General features: G+C 47.1%; 1 protein-coding gene across 2 annotated transcripts in view; it reads right to left on the bottom strand.

Annotated features, from left to right (window-relative positions):
• SCNN1B (sodium channel epithelial 1 subunit beta) overlaps nt 1-7355 on the bottom strand; it is a 77650-nt gene that overhangs the window by 47664 nt on the left and 22631 nt on the right. The window lies entirely within an intron of this gene.

Genomic DNA, 7355 nt, shown 5'->3' with positions numbered 1-7355 from the left:
AGCTGCTCAACATCACTCATTATTAGGCAAATGCAAATCAAAACTACAATGAGGTATCACCTCATACTGGTTAGAATGGGCATCATCAGAAAATCTACAAACAATAAGTGCTGGAGAGGGTGTGGAGAAAAAGGAACCCTCTTGCACTGTTGGTGGGAATGCAAATTGATACAGCCACTATGGAGAACAGTATGGAGGTTCCTTAAAAAGCTAAAAATAGAATTACCATATGACCCAGCAATCCCACTCCTGGGCATGTATACGCAGAGAAAACCATAATTCAAAAAGACACATGCACCCCAATGTTCATTGCAGCACTATTTACAATAGCCAGGTCATGGAAGCAACCTAAATGCCCATCGACAGATGAATGGATAAAGAAGGTGAGGTACATATATACAATGGAATATTAGCCATAAAAAGGAAAGAAATTGGGTCATTTGCAGAGACGTGGATGGACCTAGAGACTGTCCTACAGAGAGAAGTAAGTCAGAAAGAGAAAAACAAATATCGTATATTAACGCATGTATGTGGAATCTAGAAAAATGGTACAGATGAACCGGTTTGCAAGGCAGAAATAGAGACACAGATGTAGAGAACAAACGTATGGACACCAAGGGGGGAAAGCGGGTGAGGGGGGCGGTGGTGGGATGAACTGGAAGATTGGGATTGACATGTATACACTGATATGCATAAAATGGATGACTAATAAGAACCTGCTGTATAAAAAAATAAATAAATAAAATAAAAAAATTTTTAAAGCATGCGATTAACTGAAACATATTAAATACATTAAAAATCCATGAGTTCATAATAATACTGAAAAATGGGAGTAAGTAGAACATTAATGTTATTAATAAATGTGTCATTAATAGATGGGTCCCATACAGGTTGTTGTACCTGTATTTGGAGCACTAGCAGCTATTATGTTCAATAAATTCCTTAATTTACTGCAAGGGTCTGTAAAGTTGAAAAGCCAGCCTGTTTTTGTATGGCCCTCTGGTTAATAATGGTTCTTATGTTTTCAAAGAGTTGTCAAGAAAAAAAAAAAAGAATATGCAGTGTGTGTGGCTCACAAAACCTTAACTATTAACTATACCTGGCCCTTTACAGAAAAAGTTTGTCAAAACCTGATTTACTGTGTCCTATATATTTTCATTAAATAAGAAAAAAATCCTTAAAATAGGTCTTCAAATAAGTATTTGTAAGTTTGATTTCGTTATTTGCCCCCCCAAATACCTGCTAATTCAATGTTTCCCAAACATCAATCATTTGCATACCACCTTCACGATTTTTGCTAAATCCCGATAGCACTTGTATCATTATTCACTTAATATATAACATCATCTGAACTCGTCTTTTTGGCTTAAAAAAATTCACCCTCATCCTAAGCAACACTATGCCTGTGAATAAGTTTGATGTGCTAAGCCATTTTTTTCTTAAGACATATTAAAATAATTCCACGATTGAATAAAGGGTTCCTCTCAAAAGATTTACAACCATCTTCCTCATGATCCTTGAGGAAATTCTCTGTTGTGTTCTGCCCACTTGAAGCACACAATCTCTAGCAAGCATTTCCTCCTGCATTTTCATGTCAGCCTTTCAAGTAAGTTCAGGTAGCCAGAATTATGCCCATTTCACAGAGGAGGTAACCAGAGCACAAAGGCACTTACTCACAGTCACAGTGAGTCAGGCAGATCTGGAAACAGAAACCAGGTCCCTTGGCTTCCAGCCACCTCTTACTGACACGCCTGATGGGACATATGACCTCTTGCTCCCGATCTGGTGGGTGCTGGGAAAGTCTGCAGGGTAGCAACAGGCTCCACCTCCTCTGTGTGCACATATGCACCTCCTTTGCCCAAGGCTGTGGTTCCCGGGCCTCCAGGGGTCCTCCAAAAAGCCAAATGCAGTGTGACTGAGAAGACCTTAAAAAAGTGGCTCCCAGGGGGGTGGGGGAAGGGGCAGAATAGGGTAAGAGGATTAAAAGGTACAAACTACTAGGTATAAAATAGATAAGATACAAGGATGTGCAGCACAGGGAATATAGCCAATGTTTTATAATAGCTTTATATGGAGTATAATCTATAAAAATATTGAATCACTATGCTGTACACTGAACCTAATTTAATAATGTAAGTCAACTATACTTCAATAACAAAAAAAAAGTGGCTCCCTCCAGTCCTCCAGGAGAGGAGACACAGTGGTCTTATTTGAGCTGCTCAGAGATGAAGAGCGCTGCCAAGGTATATCATTAAGCGAGAGAGAAGAAAGGGCAGAACCATATATAAAGCTGGTATGCATTTGTGTTAAAAAAAAAAAGGGGGGGGGCTTCCCTGGTGGCGCAGTGGTTAAGAATCCGCCTCCCGATGCAGGGCACACGGGTTCGAGCCCTGGTCCGGGAAGATGCCACATGCCGCGGAGCAACTAAGCCCGTGTGCCACAACTACTGAGCCTGAGTGCCACAACTACTGAAGCCCGCGTGCCCTAGAGCCCGTGCTCCGCAACAAGTGAAGCCACTGCAATGAGAAGCCCGTGCACCGCAACGAAGAGTAGCCCCAGCTCCCCGCGACTAGAGAAAGCCCACGTGCAGCAATGAAGACCCAATGCAGCAAAAATAAACAAATAAATACATTAAAAAAAAAAAAAGAAAAACAGCATAGAGATATTTAGTTGTGTGTGCATAGCCCATCTCCAAGGGACCAGACACCAAAGTGCTGACATAAGCTGCCTTCAAGAAGGGGAACTGGGTGCTGGGGGCACAGGCAGGGAAGGAGACTTTTAAAAATGAGTTACTCCTTTGGCACCTTTTGTATTTTGGACCATTTCAATGTTTAATCTATTCATTTATTCAGTCAGGAAATATTTACTAAGCACCTACTGTGTGCTCAGCACTGTTCTAGGCACCCAGCATCCGTCAGTAAGAAGTCCCTGCCTTTGTGTAGCCTACATGCTCCCAGGAGACAGAAAAAAAAATTTAAAAAAGCAATTTTAAAATTTATGCTGATTGGAGTTAAGTGAAAAAAAAATCTGCGTGGCAACCATTCGATTCGCAAAGATGAAAACGTTTTGTAATACCAGGTATTACAAAGCACACCTTTACATGCCAATGGGGTTTAAGTTGGTGCAGTCACTGGAGAGTAGTTTGGCAGTCTCTACTGCATTTACTATTTATTGATTTATTTTTAAAATATATTTTATTTATTTATTTATTTGGTTGCGCCGGGTCTTAGTTGCGGCAGGCGGGCTTCTTAGTTGTGGCTCATGGGCTCCTTAGCTGCAGCTCACTGGCTCCTTAGTTGTGGCATGCATATAGGATCTAGTTCCCTGACCAGGGATGGAACCCGGGCCCCCTGCATTGGGAGCACTGAGTCTTAACCACTGCGCCACCAGGGAAGTCCCTTTTTATTTTTTATTAAAAAATTGTTTTTGGCCACACTGTGCAGCTTGAGGGATCCTAGTTCCCTAACCAGGGATCGAACCCAGGCCCCTGGCAGTGAAAGTGCCGAGTCCTAGCCACTGGACCAGGGAACTCCCCCTATTGCATTTAAAATGTGACAGCCAGGACCCAACAGTTCCACTTCTTCGGCATGTGTCCCTAGGTGCCTGTGTGCATGGGTGCTTGTGTGAGTGTGTGCGCACGCGTGCAGGTACGCACAGGAAGGATGGTGACTGCAACACTGTAATACCCTCAAACTAGAAACAACCTCAGTGCCCAGAATGAAAAGGCTGCTGGAGGGTGGATAGGGTGCCAACTGCTCTCCACGAGAGCTAAGGGAGCAAAGCAAGGAAGAGCAGTCCCGACAGGTGTGCCGGAGTCAGTGCTTCAGGTGAGCTGAGGTGTTGGTGCCCTTGGCCTTTGGGTGGCAGGCGCGGGCTGGGGCAGCAGGAGCATCCGGCCCCCCATCGCTGGCAGGCACAAGCCATCTTGCCCCTTCACCTTAATGCTTGATACAAACATGCCCATTCTCTATCTTCCATGACGTGAGAGGTCGGAAAGCACTGGTTTAGAAGCGCTTTCATGTTCATTCTAGCCCTGAAATGCTAAGAATGCATGGCTCTGTACTGCCGAGGTCACGTCCGAGTCCTCACCCTCCTCCTCCTCTGCGGTGTCGAGGCAGTGACCACACTCCGCACCCTGTGGAGATGTCCTTTGGGGTCACTGCCCCACGCCTTGGGGGTGGGGTCCGGGGGTGGTATGGGGGATGCCGCAGGTGTCCCACTATTTCGCTCCACGGAGGGGTGATGGCGGAGTCACCCTCTGATCCTACAGGGCAGGGAGCACCCTCCCAGGGCAACGAGGGATTCCCACACACAGCACAGACGAGCACATCCTGGGGCTTTGACGGGCCACCAAACACACGATGTTAAGGAGCCAGAAGGGACTTACGTTCTCATCAGGGTCAGACAGGGGAGGGCTTGGGAGTCAGTCCCTATTTAGGGTCTGGCTCTGTTGTTTCCTCCAGTGGGGAGGGGCTCAATTCATGGCAACAAGGGGTTGGCCTTTAGGAGTCTTAATTTTCTCATCTGTAAAATGGGGATAATAGTAGCTGTGCCTTCTAGGTTATTTTCAGGATTCAGTGAGATAATGAGTGGGAAGCACTTTGCACAGTGCCTGCACGTAGTAGTCTTGATAAGCAATAGACACTATTATTATTATTATTTTATGCAAGGAGAAGAAGTATTCAAAATTAACCAGAGTATTCAGCCTGAGTTTTGGGGACTGTCATTTGTGCCAAAATGGCCAGCTGGAGAAGTGGCACCCAGGCTCTGCTTCCTGTGGGACTGAGTCCTTCCCTGACAGGGAAATCCCACGATCCCCAAGGTCTCTAGTGGTCCCCAAAGTCCCCATGGCTGGCAACTCGCTTTCCCAGACAATTCCTATAAACAGCTGTACCTAATCCCAGGCTGCCTGGCACCAGCAGCTGTGTATGCAGCCCATATACACAGACCATGTATACTGGCCACTGACAAGAGCACTTTCTACGCTTGTTGCATATGAAAGAAGACCCATGGAGCTGAGGGTCCCTCCCCGAAATAGAGCCCTCACCTCTTCATCCCCTAGCCCTGGCATGTCTGTCTGCGGGATGACGGGAAACCTGAGGGATCAAAAACATCTCTGTGTGTCTGACTTTGGCCTTGTGGGTTACCTTATAATGCCCTTAACCCACACCTGTGGTGGTGCAGATTCATCCCACCCCTCTGCACGGCCATGGCCAACCCACAAAGATGCAGGTGGCAAGGCAGAACCCAGAACTGGAATACAGGATCCCTTCCTCCTGTGCCAACTCTAAGCTATCCTGGGAAACAAGTGGCACGGGTCCCTGCTGAAGCCCTACTGTGTCAAGCTGGGGGGCAGGGGACCCCACCCCATGTACCTCCTTCCCTGCACCTTCTTTAAAAACCTGGAACATCCTGCAGTGACTCAGGTGCTAGCATTCTCTCTTTGTCCCCAAGCAAAATGAAACTGTCTTTCTGGGAGAGGCCACTTAGGACATGCACTTCGTGATCTGGGGTGTTGGGAAAGGAAGGGAGCCCGTCAGGCACTGAACACGGCCCAGGAGGAATAGGGACAGAGTGGTGACCCTGACAGAGCCAGCATGGGGCAGAGCGTATGGGCAGAGGCCGGTGTCATCTTCACCCCAACCCCACGGCAGGCTCCATCCTGCCCACCTGCCTGTTCCAAGCGGCCCTGCTGTGCCAGTCTGGCTGGTCCTGGGATGGAAGATGAGTCATCATGTCAGATAAGCACACAGAGGTGGCGAAGAACACTGGCCACACCTTGCAGGAAGCAGGCACCAGCTTTCTTAAAAACCTGGTCTGGTCTCCAGATGTGAAGCCATGATTGAACTCCTCTCCGCAACCCTCCACTCCGACCCGGGCCCCAGCCAGCTCCACGGAGCACAGGAGACTCCGTTGCTCAGAGCTCAGCACACCACACACCCTCGCTGCTCAGGGACTACATGAAAGGCAGCTTGCAGAATCCAAAAGAGAGAGGCATTTGGGAGGAAACGCTTTTTCAGTGCTTCATGGTGGACTGATGCCCGTGATGGAAACGAGGCAACTAGGCCCCAGGAATGGCTGCTTATACCTGCTTTTCTCCCTAACCATCGGGGGACCAGGAAGAATTATACGGGTTGGGTCGGTTCAGGTTGGAGGATGGGGGAGAGTTACTGAAGTCCAGCCCATGCTCCGTGTGCCCAGCTGTGAGCCCCCAAGGGCTGCTTCAGGCAGAGAGGCACCTTTATCTAATTGGCTCAAAGGCATCGTATGGGCTAGAAGGGGAGGTCCTGTCAAACATCAGCTTCTGCCCAGAGCCACAGTCACCAACATTTGGCTCAGCTGGGCCATATTTTCAAAAGAAGACTCTCCTATGTATTGGCTGGAATATGGGGATGAATTTCCCCAGGAAAAAATCCAATAAAGATAGTTTTCAGTAAAGGTGTACCCACAACTCCCTGCATAGGGGAACAGCTCAGGACTTATGTGCTAAAGCCGAGCTTTGAGTTTGAATCCAGGTGTGCTGTGCAACGTTGGGCAAGCTACAAGGTGTCTCTGTACCTTCATTTCCTCATCTGAATACTGGGGACAATATCACACCTACCTCTGAGGGTGATTAGAACAATGCCTGGTTTGCAGGGATATACGCTCATCAGCGCTTAAAAGCTTTTATTCAAGGGCCTACGCAAGTGAAAAAAAATTATTGTTTTCCAAACACAAAAAGAAAACGGCAGCATTTAAAATGAATGGAACAGTTAAATAAATGTTTGCAACGTGGACATGCCAACCAGACAAACACCATTCAACTCTTAGGTAGTAATATGCCAATGATAATGGGCGCTCATTTTTCTGATAGTGAAAGAAATAAAGATCCCAAAAGAAAATGACCACAAGGATGAGGAACCTTGGTCTACACTTTTCCTTGAGCTTTGGTACATCCCGAGGGCACAGACCTGGGGACCCCTTTCCTGGTGATGATCCATCACCCACTTCCTAAGTGTCACATTTGCCAGCCCCAGCCAAGAGTTTAGAGTCAAGATCCTAAAACCTCTCTATTTTTTTTTTAAAGACTCACACATACATAAATAGGATCATCAACAATAGTTGGGAGATGCCTTGGATCCCTTCATATGCCAACATGATAATCCAACGTATAAAGAAAATCTCAATACACAAATCTATTTAAAAATCTCACTTCAAAAATAAATGCTCAGGGCTTCCCTGGTGGCGCAGCAGTTGAGAGTCTGCCTGCCGATGAAGGGGACACGGGTTCGTGCCCCGGTCCGGGAAGATCCCACATGCCGCGGAGCGGTTGGGCCCGTCAGCCACGGCTGCTGAGCCTGCGCCTCCGGAGCCTG

This window comes from Physeter macrocephalus, chromosome 14, assembly GCF_002837175.3.
Source record: "Physeter macrocephalus isolate SW-GA chromosome 14, ASM283717v5, whole genome shotgun sequence".
Lineage (NCBI taxonomy): Eukaryota > Metazoa > Chordata > Mammalia > Artiodactyla > Physeteridae > Physeter > Physeter macrocephalus.
Note: the sequence above shows the minus strand (reverse complement) of the source record. Positions and strands in the feature narration are given on the sequence as shown.